The sequence below is a fragment of the Cibotium barometz genome, chromosome 57, assembly GCF_041138505.1.
Source record: "Cibotium barometz isolate CiBa-2024 chromosome 57, ASM4113850v1, whole genome shotgun sequence".
Lineage (NCBI taxonomy): Eukaryota > Viridiplantae > Streptophyta > Polypodiopsida > Cyatheales > Cibotiaceae > Cibotium > Cibotium barometz.
In genome coordinates this window covers 16,978,442-16,995,406 of record NC_141102.1, presented here as the reverse complement: position 1 = coordinate 16,995,406, position 16,965 = coordinate 16,978,442, and the positions used below count along the sequence as shown (strand labels likewise).

The following is a 16,965-nucleotide window of genomic DNA, read 5'->3' as shown; positions in this document are numbered from 1 at the left end:
AAAATATGGTTATTGCAGTGCAACTGTGCATTTTGGAATTGCAAAAAGGGTTTGCACATGTATTGTTGATACTAGGTGTATGTACATGTACTCTGGTCGATCTAGGTAAGACTTTTAGCCAACAGTGATGGAGCCTTGGGACCGTAGCCTTAATCTCCATGGGATGGGACCTTATGACTGAAAACCTATTAATAAAGGGCTTTAAAAAAATAGTCATCACTCTACAGCTGCTTAGCGGTTCTTAGATACTCTTTTATGAGGTCTCGCGTCCATGGCTTACCTCTCTGCAGGGTGGTGACCTACTTTTATATTTTTAGAATCAAAACAAATGCTTATAATAATCACTGAGTAGTTTATTTTATGAGACTAGATAATAGCTAGAGATGGTTTCACCAAAGTGATAGTGTGTCAAGTCTAAGGTCATAACCAGAGGCATGCTTTTTATTCCATCTTAGTTTAGATCAAATTTAGACCAACCTTAATATTACCCTTATCTTAACTAGAAACTTCTCATAAACCACAAATAGACAAAGAAGCCAATTATTCTTGTGAGCACAAAAAAGCAAAACGAGATGATAATCATATAGCCATATTACAACACACCAGACACTAGTTTTGTTATATCCAACTTGGTGAAGAAGTAGAATGTGGGATAGAGTAAAAGATAGAGTGCTGAAGACGTAGAGGTCAAATGGTTGGTGAGATCATGGGTGATATGCAGCCAGTGGGATGACAGGCTGTGTGACAGCCATTCTAGAGACTGGCATAGTTATAGCGCCAGCTCATTTAGTTGGGTTCACACTATAGAGAACCCGTGTATGTATTGGTTGAGTACCTTTCATATTATGTGTACTCTTATCTTGTATATGGTGTGTTGAGTGTTGAGTGAAGAAGAAGAAGATTTTTCAGCCTCTCACCTTGTGTGTTCTCTACTAATGGAAGTAGCAAATCATAATCGTAATCTCTTCACAAGTCATGATCAGTATTAAAAACACAATGAAGAAGAACCCAAAGATGTAAAAGAATTGGTTAGGCCATATTGAGGTGAGGATGAAGAAGAGCTCCAATGGAACACGACCCTAAATGGTAATATGATAGCTACATGTAACAAGCTTGCTCTGGAATTTATCTCGGATTCTTATTTGTTCTTACTAGATATTCAATAACTATTTTTAATACCCAAAATAACTTTCAATAAAGACCAATGGTATAGAGATTCCAAACCACAAGAATACCACTGCAAACATGGTACCAAAAGGCACTGCTCTAGAAAACTTTTCACCCCAAATCAACGCATTAAGGATAAAGAAGAGAGTGAAGGCAACATGAGTAAATATGAAGGTTGTCTTCAATGTTTTTTCATGAGATAAAAAGGCAAAGAAACTAACATCAAGACCAGCATTGACTATGATACGCTCTACAGAACCATCAGGCAACGTCGTGAATGTTGAGATATCGAGTTCATCTAGTGAGGCGGTGGACACCGATGACCTGCTTGGGGGATAGGCCCCACACTTACACCACTGGCATGGGTGGTGAGATCATGGGTGATATGCAGCTAGTGGGATGACAGGCTGTGTGTGACAGCCAGGGATTTCACTGACGTAAACGAAAACATGTGAACATGTTAATAACACAAAAAATCTTGTGATCACATGTTATATTCACAAAGCTTTCATAAGGGCCTAAAAAAATTATCTTTGTCAAGCATAAAAAATCTTCTTAGGTGGCCACTCACCTGCTATTATGTGAAGATGGTAACATGAGAACATGTGAATAGCTTATTCCCATGTGTAGCCAAGCTTTTAAGGGGTTCCCAAATGGCAAGTGACCTGTTATTTTGTGAACGGTAATATGAGAACATGTGAATAACTTGTTCACATGTGTTATTATCACAAAAAATCTTGTGATCACGTGAATATTAAATCCCTGGTGACAGCCATTCTAGAGATTGGCATAGTTATAGCGCCACAAGATTTTTAAATATCTTGTCACTATTGGCTTTCATGTAGCCAATACAGATTTCTCGCTGTATGTGAGAACAGTGATAGAGGAGTTGTGCTTGTTGTCATCTATGTAGATGACCTAATCATTACGGGGGACCATGATGGAGAGATATTTGATGTAAAGATCTTGCTTAGATAGAAGTTTGAGATGAAGGCTCTCGAGGAGCTCAGATATTTCTTGGGTATTGAGGTGATTAGGTCACCACATGGTATTGGATTACTACAAAGACAGTATGGCTTAGACACGTTGTCCAAGTATGGTATGATATGCTGTAAGCCTATCTCAGTGCCATTGGATCAGAATGGCAAGTTGAGTGCAGATTCAGGAGAGATTTTGGAGGATCCTAATATGTATAGGTGCATAGTAGGAAGCTTGATCTACATGATGATCACCAGGCTAGATTTGGGCTATGTTGTTGGGTTGGTGAGTCAGTTTATGCAGGTTCCTTGGAAGCTGCATTTGGATGCATTGAGACGCATACTGAGATATGTGAGGTCTACTTTGCATTGTGGACTATTTTATGAAAGTGGGACAGAGATATGTGTACATGGGTACACACATGCTGATTGGGCTGGTAGTATCTCAGATAGAAGATCTACTAGCACTACAAGGGATCGGGCTCATACCCGCGCTTCTAGCCGCTAAAAATGACTTGTGGAAAAAAAGTAACGGGTCCGTGTATCAGCGCGTGTATCATCGCAGCCAGAGACATGCGTGTAAAAGCGCGTGTATAGAACTAGTCAGACGCGGTGATACACGGGTGTATACACGTGTTTTGTCAGTTTAGCTGCGCTTATACATAAGTATTTCACAGAGTTTTCGCATATTACATGCGACTTTTCTAGAGTTGACGCGTCTATACACGCGTATTTCACAGAGTATCTGCGTATATACACGCAACTTTTTGCAGAGTTGACGCATCTATACAGGCAAACAGAGAGCAAAAAAAAAAATCCAAAGAGTGCTATTTGGTACCTGAATGTTGTTCCAGCATTCCAGCACCCAATAACACTCTCTGGATTTTTTTTGGGGTGCATTGAAACATCCCAGAGACCTCTACACCATTATTTATTGTAATAAATAATGGTGTATGTCCTTGATCGTGTGACTCTTAGGCTTTCCATTTGATTCAGGAGGCCTCTACACCGTTATTTATTATAATAAAATTTGGAGAGTGAGCTGGAGTTCTAGTTGCTAGAGAATGAAATGGAAGGCATGGGAGACTAAAATGCCTACAACCTCTCAGGTCTTTCTATAGAGAGTGTGCATGGGAGCCTTACCTATAGGATCGAGGTTGGTATAGAGGAATTTTTACTAGTGGATGTTTTCCTAGATGCAAGACTGATTTGCAAGATGGAAAGCATGCATTTTGGGATTTCCCTACCATTAGGAGTGCTTGGACCAAGATTGGGAAATGGATTTATAGTAATTTACGGGTACAAGGACAATGGCGGGACTCTTTATTAGGGAAATGGATAGCTAGTGTTGGAGATGTTGATTTGATTTTTAATAAAGTCAGGTTTTGTTGTTTGTGGGAGATTTGGGATTCCATGAGTTGTACTCTATTTTAGAAGGCTTGTGACATAGGAATTGATGTGAATGGGTTGATGCATAAGTGTATATGTATGTGCTAGTCCATATGTTTAGTTAACAAGCTGAATGGGGTGGAGCTGGTTCAGATCATTCAAGCCCTACAGGCAACCATCACTTGATCTTTTCCTCTAGGAGAGACCTTCATTCATACTTGCCTTTGCCTAACTGTGTGGTGTTTTTGCTTTCAGGGCTTTGTAACACTGAAGTTGGAGTCTAATCCAGCCAAGTATGGACCTAAAACTAAGAGAAAGTACAAGAAGGTGAAGAAAATAGACTACACTTTTGTTGCCTTTAGTGAGAACCCAGTGGGCACTAGACCCACAATCAAAATATGGTCCAAAAAAGGGGATGTGTTGGAGAAACAGGAACCTATAGGATGCGCCACTAAGGCTATGGTTGAAGCCTAAATTCTTCTTAGTTATCAGATGTCTTGGGAGAAATCCACTTTTGTGTCTGAGGATGATAGATGGGATTTGATTTGTAGCTTGAAAGATAAAGTAGCTGTTGTAAGTCTGATATGATGCAAGGCTTTTTGATATATATATATATATATATATATATTGGTCCCAAAAAAATATGTCCTCATTTTATCACATTTTGCAAGGAGCATTTTTAAAGACATTCTAAGGTTTTCACTCATGTAGTAACACCACATTTCTAAGTTTAATCTAGGTATCTCGAGGGTTTACCATTGTCCAGATTGGGAATTGCATTGAATTGGAGCTTTATTATTTCACCTCAACGTAAGGGCTAATCGGCCCCCTCATATCTGGTAGCCGAGAGTGGGCTTGCATGGGTGTGTACACCATAAGTGCAGTGCATCCTTGCTGTCTCCATCAAGAAGAGCAACACTGTAGCAACGTTGCAACTGCACGGGTATCCTAGAAGGGGCAAGTAAATACAAGGGGTCCTCATCACTAGCAAAGGTATCATCAAAGCTAGTGAATGAAGTAGGAGGAGGAGCCCTTCTTAAGTCTTTGTCTTATACTAGGGAAACTACCTACAACTTACCCTTTTAACTACTGGATGATACATCCATCATCTAGAAGTTTTTTACACCCAACACATCATCTAGAACTTTCTCACACACCCAATATTTCCTCTGGTGCCCACAAAATCACTTTCATGAATCCACCATATTGTAACAAAGTATAGTTTAGGATGCACATGTATATGGGATGGGTTAGGTGTATGGGATTAGGTTCATTTTGCACACTTTTAAAGAAATCAAGTCCATTGTGTACTCAAAAGCTAGAACCTCCTCTCACCATGCCCAGCCTAATTCTTTATACCTCACCCAAGCCCCACACCAATTGGAAGATGCGGTGCACCCCTAGCCTGAACCTGAGCCCCAACCTAAGCCCTCACATCAACCTCATCCCCAGCCTTGACCGTAGCGAAGACACCACAAATAGAGATGGAGGACATGTACTGTGGCCTTGCAGAAAATCAGGCACTATCAAAAGACAATACACAGCTTAATTCCTAAGGCAACATTATTGAGAGTCATATGAGAAATTCCTAACAGCTTAAGGTTAAGGGGAAACCACAAATTTTGGGCTCAGCACAAGGAGATTGGTAGTTGCCATACTGATGGACAACACAAGAAAAGGATACTTTGTAGGTGGCTACGGAGGCTTTCCTAGTAGATATGTTTGGTGATACCTTGATAGCAAGATTGATAGAGGAGAGAGTAGAGATTCGATGCTTACAACTGTTTCCATCAATCTGCACATAAATCTTTGCTTCACTATTCCACACAAAACTCTTTGAAAAAAAAATGTGTACAACAACCTTTGAAAACTGTAAATTTCTCCCATAAATCTACATATCAACTTGTACACTGCATAAGAACCAGAAATTTGTGCACAGCAACCTAGAAGACTCGCAAAGTAATATGAGTTTCTGCACCAAATCTTGCACAGCAATCTAAAATTTCTACACCAAATCTCGCACAACAATTTGAATTTTTTACACTAAATTCTGTAAAGTTCTTGAAACTACACCAAGATTCTGCACACTTTCTTAAAATTGCAGCGCAAAGTTTTGCACAACCACTCGTCTTCTTACAATATTCCTTCAAGAACTCAAAGATTTGGCAACCTAGGATTTCACTCTTGAAGAAATACGGGCTCTAAGGATTAATGTCTAAAAAACTATGCTCCCGAAGCAAGATAATGCAAGAGATCATTGAAAACTGGTTGTTAAAACTTATGTAAATCTTAACTTTGAAAATCAAGAAGATTTCAAAAACTGAGGATCAAGGAGATCAAGAACTTCAAGAAATCACGTAGTAAAGTGGATTAGGGTTCTGAAAATAGTGATTAATACAAGTTAAAAAATGATTAACATAAATTTTATTGCTAATCTTCTCAAATCAAGAAATTAGCAAACTTGAAAATTGTGTAAAATCAATTCTGAAAATTATCATGATCAAGAAAGTGCATTGTGTAAACTGAGTTAACAACAATCAAAAAATGATTGTTATCCTAATCTAAGCCAACAACTCTAATACTAATGAAAGAAAGCAACATCTAGCTTAGCCTTGGATTAGCTTAATTAGCTTGGATTAGCCTAATTAATTAATTAGTCTTGGATTAGCCTAGTTAATCTAATTAGTCTTGGATTAGCTTAATTAATCTAATTAGCTTGGATTAGCCTAATTAATCTAATTAACTTAGCCTAATTGTCTTAGAGCACATGCCTTTTATAGTTGCAAGGCCCATGTACCGTAATCCTACATGTAAATGACCCTAAGCCCATACACCCAACGGATCCCAAATACATGTGCATCCTAAAATATACTTTGTTACAATACAGCGGATTCATGAAAGTGATTTTGTGGGCACAGGAGGAAATATCGGGTGTGTGAGAAATTTCTAGATGATATATTGGGTGTGTGAAAAACTTCTTGATGATGATGGATGTATCATCCATTAGTTAAAAGGGTAAGTTGTGGGAAGTTGCCCTTGTATAAGACAAAGACTTAAGAAGGGCTCCTTCTCCTGCTGCATTCACCAGCTTTGATGATACCTTTGCTAGTTCTGAGGAGGGCCCTTGTCATCTAGGATAGCCGTGCAATTGCAACGTCGCTGCAGTTTTGGTGTTACTGATGGAGGATGCACTGCACGATGATGCACTGCACTGCACTGTAGCTGGAAGAGGAAAGTAAAGGGAAGTTGGTGTTGGCATGTGGCCCTTTCATCAAGCGGGCTGCCTCATCGTAGGCCTTCGCAGGCTCTGGAATGTGCCCAATCATACCCTTGTCTTCCTGCGCACAAAGTAGTAGTACACACACATGAAAGATGTCAGAAACTCCTCTTGCGAATAGTGCTGCACCAAACCCAAGAGCCCTCTATCGAACTCCCCTATACGCCCTCTTGGGTGGAGTTGGCGTCTATGTGAGTGTGAGAGAAGAGACGAGAGAGAGAGCCCCTCAGGAGTACCTTGTTCTTTTCTTATGGTGGCCGTGTACGCGCGCATGCTCTTGGCTGCCTGCCAGCCCTTACTGAAACAATAAAGCTCCGATTCAATGCAATTTCCAATCTGGACGATGGTAAACCCCCCCTCCAGAGACCTAGATGCTCCTTAAGAAATGTGGTGTTACTGGAACATGGAACACTGTTCACGAAAAACATTTTTTACAACCAATACAAAAACCTTTGGTTTTAACTATGCTAAGGTTTTCAATTAGATGAATAATTCAAAACCTCTTTTTCAAAATCTCACACTTAAAAAAAAATGTCATTTGAGTATCAACCATTTTTAAAACTTATTTTTAAATATCTAACATCGCTTTGCATTTCAAAAAATAAACATTCAAAAAATTTGTATGGAGGCATCCTTCCATGCCTCCATAGCTTGAACAACATTAAAATATTCCACATTTGGACCTTCAATTGATATATGCAACAATGATTCCAAACTACTCATCTAAAGTTTTTTTCTTCAACACATTTTGATGTTACTTTGTGTCGAAAAACCCCTTTCACAAATTATCGTACTACAGCACACTCTCGATTATGGCAATTTGACTCAAGAACAATAAGTTTGCATGTTTTTCCTTAAGAAAAGTATTCCAACCTATGCATGTCCAAGTTTCACGCAAAGGGAGTTTTTTCTAATCCAAATCTGCTTGCACTTTGAAATTCCTTTTTTATGCATCTCTCATCCACAAGGTTTACACGCATTTCTCCACTGACTGTCTCTTTTGGCCATGCATAACATAAACAAGTTGGCCAAGACCACATTGTCTACAAATCTTTGCTTTAAGGAATCTATTAGCAATGTCCAATACTCTTTTTGAAACCCTATTGCAATTACAAGGTCAGAACCTATGGCACACCTCTCAATTTTAACTCCTCTATGAAATGATCACCTTTGATGGATGCTCTACGTGCCGCAAGTTGACCATTGTATCCATACTTGGGGATCAAAGGAAAACCCTTGTTTTATCATACTGCCATGCATTCATGTCAGTCAAAGGATCCACACTATATTTGAGTTCCATAGCACCAATTGTTGTACTTACCAAACTAGAAACTACCGTGACATCAACAAAATCATTTTGAATAGCAAGACTCAAGTGTGTAACATGCTCTAGAAAGTCGCAAAGAAAGTGCAAACTATATATGAACTCAAATGTGCATACTCTCTAAAAAAGAGCAAAATTCTCAACCTTGAGAAATTCTAGCAAAAGCTCCAAAACCTCAATTATAGTACACATCACCCTATGCCGACTTAGCAAACAAACTTTATGAATACCCTTCATATGTAATGTAGGGAAATCAAACTCTTCTTCCAATTTAACTAATTTAGCACCGGTAACGAGATAGGCTTAATCTCTTTTGCAAGTCACACCCTACATAGGGTTTACTTTGTGTGAGCCATGAATTAAAAAGAAAATAAACAAGAAATGAACAAAACGAGGGAAACTTTTGTTAATATAGTCAGTCAAGAGCTTAAATCCGTCAAATTTGATGGAATTTTAAAGGAAAAAGCCACGAGGTTAATCAAGAGAGTCACATCAACAAGCTACACGTTTTGAGTTCAAATAGAAAATACTTTTTGTTATCTTTAAAATCTAGTCCCAATCTTAAAAAATAGGTGAATCTATTATAATATAACAAAAACATGATCTTTTAGATCCTAAAAGAGAGAGAGAGCTAATATTTTATAGTTGTTTTTGCACTTTTCCTTGATTCACGGAGCAAACAGAGAGCCCTTATAGGGCCCATTTTTTAGTCCATGTTTTTCCTAATGCCTTTCGTGTTATAGGAGTTTATTTTTACTTGACTCATTTTCTTTGAGTTTTGGAGGGGCTTTGAGTCTTTGTTTGCGAGAGATTCTTCTCGAGTGTGGTTAGGATTCCATATATCCAACCTGAGATTGCCTTCTACTGCTAAGGTACTAGCATTCGTTCATGTAGGTATCCAAGGATGCTTTGCCTTTAGTCACGTCTAAAGCCTTTGAGAAAGGGCTCTAATTTAGAATAGGATCTTCTCAAGCTTGACTAGTTTAGACATCACCAATAAAGATATCCCTCTTTTTAAAATCTATAACCTCTAACTTCTTCTCCATAACCTCTTCTTCATCATCCTATTTATCAATATTTGGGGGAGAGGGGTCTCATACTTCCATCATTAATGTTGTAAGTTTGCTAGAAAGAAAGCATTAGAGGGAGGTTCTTTTATATGATTTCTTAAGAGAAAATAAAATCTCTCAAGATTCAATCAACATGGTTTTTGGCCAGATATATCTCCACTACTAAGGCTTGTGTGTTCCACTATGGTTTAATCTCTACCATGGGTCGAGTATCTACCAAGAGGTTCTATAAGACTCTTAAGGAAGGGTGAGAGATGGAAGTAGAGAAAGGGGAGATCTACTCAGATAGGGAACTTAGTTGGCTTTGGACTTTCTTGAAAGAATTTTGAGTACCATCTGAAAAAGGAAGAGGGCTAGTTAAAGATTGTCCAAGCTATCTCCTCATTGAACATAAATATGAAGTAGTTTTTAGGGAGGAATTGCACTCTTTCTACCCAAAGACATCGAGTTTCCCACACTACAATAGAATGAGGGTTTAGCAGCAAAAATTGCAACGCTTTTATAACTAGAAGGGTGCGGAGATGTCGGGCCTATATCGCTCCTAAACACACTGCTATTTTTGCCGTGCAGGTTCGTTGCTCAACATCAAAACTAGCAACGATTTTTCGCTGCTCAACAGCGAACCTACTACATAATAAAACAATCTGAGAGAGATTGGAGAGTCTGCACAAGACTCCCCAGTCTGCCCCGACTCTTTTTTTGACATAGTAAAACTAACATAACTTCACATCATCATGGACAAGTGTAATGTAAAACTTACAAATACCAAAAATAAAAGACATTTGCAAACCAGGGTTTTAGGAATGTCAAAATTCAATAACAATAGTTGGTGGATTACATAAGTCTATGTTTCCAAAAAACTCATATACAAGATAAAGCGTAATAAATACCTATGTAGCTAGGGGACATCTAGAACTCATGTTGTCCGATTGGTATTGTTCCTTGCAGCTCCAACCCCTTTACTTCTCACATTTCCATTGCTATTGGCATGGACATTGGCACCACCATTTCGAGTTATATGATTCTAAAACATAATAAAACTAACACAAGTGAGAATCAATTTTGTAAAAAAAAGAGGTTTAAGATTAAGGAATGTACTTACTTGCCATGCTTGCCAAGCATCTCCTCCAATAATAATAATCCATCCTTCATCTTGCACCCTATCAAATAGATCTTGCAAACCCCGTTGTAATGCAAAATCATATTCCTCTTGCATAGGGGGTGGTCCACTGCTTCAAGCTTTAGTTCTACAAACAAGTGAATATTTTAGAAACTTGTTATTTAAGATAACCTTCTTTAATTAAAAGATAAGATATAATTTGAGGCTAATATATACTTACAAATATTGTTGGGATATCGACTCCTCCTTCACGTATAACATCACACCTCAAGTTATTTGCCATCTCTCCAAGAAAAAACATAAATACTTAAAATTCTTATGTATAGGAAGCTGAAGAGCGGTTCTCTCTACCATGCAATATAGTGTCATAGAGTACTACCGATCAACAAATGTGTTGAGAAACACAATGTCAATCCGAGGACTCGACCCGATTAGTGCATTAAGGCTTATCCCTTGCGGGAGAGCTCACATCATTAGGAACTCAATGGAGTCTTTTTGGGCCCTTTAATTTGCCATGAGGTTATGGAAACGTTTAACTTTTTGACAAATAGGAGCCCGCCATGTAAGCAAAAACCATTGGTGATTAAGAGAGGTGTAAGAGTGGTCAAAGGGTGCACTTTTTTCCCCAAAAAAGGGGGGCAATTTTACAATTTTTGAACCTCCATAACTTCTACATACAAGCTCCGATTTGAGCGAAGATTACAGATCCCTGATCCACGCATCAAGAGCTTTCCATAGATATGTTACATGATATGGTTTTATTCGCTAGATTTTAAATTCCGTTTTCCCTCCAAAATTCAAATTCGAATAAAGTAGCCGTTTTGAAGCTTTAAATTAGAAAACGTTTCTTCTTAAGAGAAAATGTTTGACTCCCTTAAACTGCCAAATAAAAGGGCCCAAGAAGACTCCATTGAGGTCCTAATGACACGAACCACCACTTGACGATTCAACCATTCAACACCTCAATCAATCTCTCAATCCCTTAAATCCACTACACTAATCAAGAGAACAAGCAATGCATGGCAATCTCTTAATCCCATTCAAACATTGATTAAATCTTAGCTTTCCCTAATGCCAACAAACCCATAAGTGTGCATCTACTAACCCACAAGCTTAAGCAAGCATAGAATGTAACATTCACAAACCCACAAGCTCATAGAGAGAGTCTATCCATGAATAACTCATTGCCAATGAAGTGGGCAAGAGCTTGCATCAATGGAGACTACACACACACATACTACAAGCATGCATACACAAGAGAAAGAAAGAAGCATTCAACTAATCATAGATTAATCTACTTCAATGATGCTAAAATAGATTAAGAGAAAGAAGTGGAGCTATACTCATTGGAGCTTCATGCTCATTAGAGTACAATGGAGAGAGTTAGAGAGTTGCCATAGCTTGAGAGCTCAAGAGCTTCACTCAATAGCTTATGAGAATGGCCAAAAAAAGTCCCCTTTCTTTAGCTAACATCTCTTTTGTAGAGATGTCACTAACCCTAATCCTAGGCCTCTTTCACACATGGGCGGACAACCCCATAAGTGAGCCTTGCTTAATACACTTAGAACTCTCATTTAGAACCCACATTGGCCTAAAATGATTTACATTGCACTTCGGCACAAAAATATGGAAAAATTATGTGCGTCTTTATGTTCCCATGGCTACAATCCCGCTCGCTCGCATTAATTGCTTCCGGTCTCCTTCCATAATCCGTGTTCCTGTGAGTGTTCCCGTGGAACATTCCCCCCTTCCTAAATCGTGCACGTCCTCGGGGGCGGTAGAAACAAAAGCTGCAAAAAAAAATGGAAGACAAGTAAAGCCTTTTATTGAAAAAAAAATAGCAATGACAATCTCACACGTGAGCATGCAAGTGAAAGGCCGATTAGAGTTTTAAAGAGTGCTAAAAGAAGCGAGTAAAGACTAGTCAAAGTGAGACTAAGTGGTAGATAGTGCTATGCAAAGGCAAATGTGTTTATACACTATAGGTTATGACCGCATTCTCAATGTCCTACAAGTGTTTAAGCTATTCCTAAGTGGCAACCCTACTCCTAAATATAAGCCATGCTGATTGGACCTTTCTTTCTTTCTTTTTTTCTTCTTCTTTTTTTTTTGTAAAGAGCAAAATATTAAAGAGAATTATTATTCTTAGCTTGATAATAAAGAGGAAGGTTTCATCCCCATGAGACCCAAGCAATGGCCAAGAGACCTCCGCCAAGAGAATCTAAAGGCCGCTAAGTATCTCAAGGGCGACAGACCCTTTTCTTTCTTTTTGACATAAGGAGTACCCCATGAAGATGAGGGCATCGGTCTCGAGGGCCCATAATGTACCCAAGAGTCCTACCAGCATCTATCAAGGTGATAGAGTCCTTGTAGGTCTTCTTCTTAATCTTTTAGACGTCAGTGTTCACCCCATGGAAACCAAGGCATCGGCCCGAAGGTGCTAAAACAACCCAAGGTCCTACTAAGCATCTCACATGGCTGTAGACACATCATGTCTCAATTTACTTCTATATATTTCTAGGGCATGTGTTTCATAAATTTTTGTTTATCGTAGCACCTAGTCCATACCTAAGAGGTAGCTACCACTAGGGATAACAAATATACTTCTAGAGCATAAGAACTTGGCATACTCCGTTGGTATATGTCTTACACCATCTTCAAATAGAAATACCTTCTACTAAGTCCTCTAAGAATCTAGAAATCACTTGCCACATAGTAACAACTAATTTAAAACTTAAACCAGCCAACTGTGTGTGAACATGCAAACAATATATGCAAAAGTGAAAAGCACATAAAGAACAAAAGATTATGATTTGAATACACCTGTTGTAGTGCTCGTTGATGTGGTGCATTTGTCTTGATGCATTGCTGATGTGTAGATTGCTTCTTTTGCTCTTTGTAGGCATTGCATGTCTCCTCCCTTCCTAATTTATGTGCACGGTAGGTGGACTGTTGGACCGTGTTTGTATGCTCTTGTTTAGCTGAGATCTCTGCAAAATGTCTTATTAACAAACAAGAAAAGAAAAGAATAAAATTTGTTATTGGTGCCAATCACCGAATATAGCCGAGGGGAAAAACCGAGTGGGAGAAAAGTGCCCTGGCTTGTTGATCTTATTGTGGAGTTGATGAGCTTATCTTTGCACTAGCGGTGGATCCGTGTCCACTTCTGCTGGTAATATTGTATCAATCACTTCAGGATGCAAGGACAACCCTGTACAAAAGCGGGCCTCTGGAGAAGGTGGTAGAGGAAGGAGTGCTTTCTCGCTAAAATATGGCATTGTTTCTATGGGAAGGTTAACCAGACAATGCCAATTTTGGAATTGCTCAATGTAGTTGCTCATAGTGATCCAAAATTGACATGTTGAGGATGGGGGAAGAAGGGCTTGCAAGATAGGTGGGTGCAAGTCATTTATGCATGTATCCCTCCATTGTTGTGCTTGAACCTCCTTAGGTAATCTACGTTGATTTGGTCCTCGGTCTGGTACTCTCACATCAAGAAGGTTCTGGCGCTGGGGTGTAATTCCCACAATTTGTTTCATTATTCCCGTGCCATATCGTCATCGAAAGTAAGAGCAGCATAGCCAACAAATGTGTGAAGCTTTCCCTAATACGAGTTGTGCACACTCTTGACAATGTGGAAATGGATGATGCTGTTGATAGAATAAAGTGACAAAGTGATGCCCACAGCAAATTTCACCTAAGGGAGCATAAAAGTACCTAGAATGAGTTTGAAAAGGAGGAGCACTATAACCCCCGCGATGTTCAGGTTGAGTACTATCAGGGTCAATGCATGGTGGACATGTATCTCGCCAAGTATCCAGCAGGACGTATCTGGGCATAGAACAATGAAATTTAGAAACTTCAAACTTTATACACTCATATCCATCATTACAATCCCTATCAAAAACAATGTAGACAAGATCATCTAAAAAAGAACACAATCCTGTAAAGGCATAAGGAACCACATTAGTAAAAGGGAGACTATTCAAACACTGATCTACCAAAAAGCTTTAGTTGTAGTGTTAATGCCTTACCTTTGGTTTTGGGTATATCCTTCTTAAGAGGTGGGAAGGATAGCAATTGTCGAGGAATTTGAGCAAGATAAGAGGATTTAGGCAGTGAAGTTCTAGAATCTATGCTCAAAGGAGACTCATGTAAACTTGGATTTGTCTTAGGTACACAAGTTAATGGTGGAAGTGTGTAACAAGAAGAAGCTAGGACAACTGGTGATTCAATACATGTTTGGGGAAGGTCAACACAAGTAGATTTGTAGGTGCTATTACAACCACCTATCCTATCTTGAAGAGGTTGTGTTGATTTCTTTTGCATCCACCACTGATATGAAAAACCAAGAGTGGCTTTTGGAATCTTATTGATACACTCTTCTGGCTCTAGCAAACCATGGCATTTGGGAAGCCAAAGTGTTGTTGCACCCTCATAATAGGCTTGTGCTTTAAGAACATGCTTTGGGACCCAATGAGTAACAATCTGAGGCTTAGGCTTGGAAAAGATATGCTTTTTAGTAGGTTTAGCAACTAGGCTAGATGGTACAAGTTTGTACGCATCTTTGGGTAGCCAAATTGACAATTCCTTCTTGCCTGGCCTTCTTTGAGAAGGGACTAGAGTAGTTGGAAAATGCCAACCATGGTCCTCATTTGAGGACTCATCGATTATCCACATCATTTGTCTTGGAGCTCGAAGAGCAGATGTTGAAATTGGGTTGTGTAAGGTAAAACTACCACCCTTTTGACATGATAAAACTCGTGGAGTAGCAGATCCCAAGATGCAATCAGAATCAATTTGCAATTTATATTGTCTATTCTTCCAATCTAATGAACAATTGGTAGCACTTAACCATGATCAACCAAGAACAACCTCTACCACTGCCTTGGACTTACTAGCTACATAAAAGGGAACTGACATCTGGTGATCCTGAATGGACATCATAATGACACATTTTTTCTCTATAGGGTTATCTTCACCTGAGAAGCTTCGTAAGTCAATAGGAATGTGCACAAGTGTTGGTTGTCCCAAGGCTACCCATGTGTCAAATGAGAGAACATTATAATCTGCACCAAAGTCAATTAAGGTAATGACAATGTAGGTAGTCTCATGAAGATGAAGACACACATGAATATTGAAAGGATCAACATATTGTTCATCAGTAGCCAACTGTAAGGTCAACACAGAAGCCTTGCGACGCTCCTTGGCTTTTGCAACTCTAGCTTTAGCTTCTTCTTGAGCCTCACGTTTAAGTAGGTCATGTGCTTCTTTCCGTGTGTGGGTAGCATGCATTTGTTGAAGCATGGTTTCAGTTAATGGTTCATTGTATTTCTTGAGACAACTTCCATTAATGAAGTTAGGCATTTGCTCACCCTCTAGTGTCTCTAAACGCACTGCACCACTAGGAGTAAGCTCATTAATCACAAATGGTCCTAGGCCACGTTTCTTGAGCTTTTGCTTATGCTTCTTAAGTGTGTACAAGAGCACAAGGTCCCCTTTTTTGAATCGGCCAGTTGTTACATTTCGATCATACCATTGCTTTTGTCTCCTCTTCTCGGCATACATCCCCATTACCGCCAATAAGCGGGTCTCATCAAGATTTTCCAATTCATCAATGCATTGAGAAAGCTCATGACCAGTCTAGTCCAATTGTTTAGCAACTCGTAGAGTAGGTACAAGAAATTCAATGGGAAGAATTGCATCTAACTCAAAAGCAAGCTCAAACGGGTTGTGCCCACAGATGTTTTATAGGCTATTCTATATGCCCAAAGAACTGAGTGCAACTTTTGCTCCCAATCGGTCCTATGTCCCTCAACAATCTTTGTGAGTGCTGTGCAGAGAATCTTGTTAGTACTCTCAACTTGACCATTGGTTTGGGGATGATAGGGTGCAGAACGCTTGTGAATTACCATAAATTCTTGAAGTAAAAACTCTATGACCTCATTCACAAAGTGCACACCTTGATCACTAACGATTTCAATAGGTAAGCCATAGCGTGTAAACACGTACTCATACAAGAACTTGGCTGTGGTTCTGGCATCATTTTTGACTGTAGCCTTTGCCTCTACCCATTTGGTCAAATAGTCAGTTGCGACTATAATATATTCGGCATGCATGTGACGAGCTCGAGGTTTAATGGGACCGACAAAATCAATACCCCATTTGGCAAAAGCACGTGTGCTTAACATAGGCCGCAATGGCATATTGTCCTTTGTGATGGGAGGTTTTGTCCTTTGATAATCGTCACAACGTTTTACATATTCTTCGGCATCCATTTGTAAGGTTGGCCACCGAAGCCCAGACCACCTAATCAACTTAGCTGTGGTATTGCCCGAAAAGTGTCCATCCCCAACACCTGCATGTGCATGAGTCAAGATTTTCAAGTAGTTAGCTTCACATAAACACATGCGCAAGTTGCCATCCTTGTCCCTCTTATAGAGTTGGTCCTCTATCAGCATATATTTGGCCGCTCCAACTTCAATAGCATGCTTTCGATATTTAGGAATGGTTCGATCAGTATGACCATGCTAAAGATAGTCCACAATATACTTACTCCAACTTGGTGTAGTTGAAATTTGGAATAATATGACATTATGAATTGGTTGTTGAATTTGACATGAAGCACAGTTACGAATAAA

At 39.2% G+C, this 16,965-nt stretch overlaps 1 pseudogene; it reads right to left on the bottom strand.

Moving 5' to 3' along the window:
• Positions 1 to 499: 499 nt before the first annotated feature.
• The window catches only part of LOC147606517 (transmembrane 9 superfamily member 6 pseudogene), a 71,876-nt pseudogene continuing 55,410 nt past the window's right edge, over positions 500 to 16,965 (bottom strand).